A 502-nucleotide genomic window follows, 5' to 3' on the forward strand; every position below is an offset into this window, starting at 1 on the left:
GAACTTAGTGGTAAGATGTAACTTAATCTAACAAAATAGCAATTTGAATCAGATATAAAGTATTGATTTGCATAAGTAAGAAAATTAAATACTATTTCGATGTTGCCTCGTCAGAAAATTAGCGGAAAGAAAGTAACAGACCCAATCTGTTTAGGAATAACAGTTTGTAAATAGTAAAATAGATAGTATGTAGCAGCACCAAGCTGGGATGTGGTAAGATGTGGTCAGCCAGCCGCCTCCAAGTCGATATTACTATTTCTCTTAAGATATCCAACACAGAATTTTGTCTTTACTTGAAATTCTATACATATCAGTAAGACACAGTAGCCAAACACAGCTTCCAGAGTATATGGCTAAACATCGATCTCACCACACGAGACACTAAAAATACTAAAAAACTGAATAAAAAGCGTGGGACCATTGAGGCACGACTGTGTGTGTGTGAATAGGTGGCTGAATGTATATACCACTTCCACACACACACACACACACACACACACAC

Source organism: Scylla paramamosain, chromosome 18 (genome assembly GCF_035594125.1).
Source record: "Scylla paramamosain isolate STU-SP2022 chromosome 18, ASM3559412v1, whole genome shotgun sequence".
Lineage (NCBI taxonomy): Eukaryota > Metazoa > Arthropoda > Malacostraca > Decapoda > Portunidae > Scylla > Scylla paramamosain.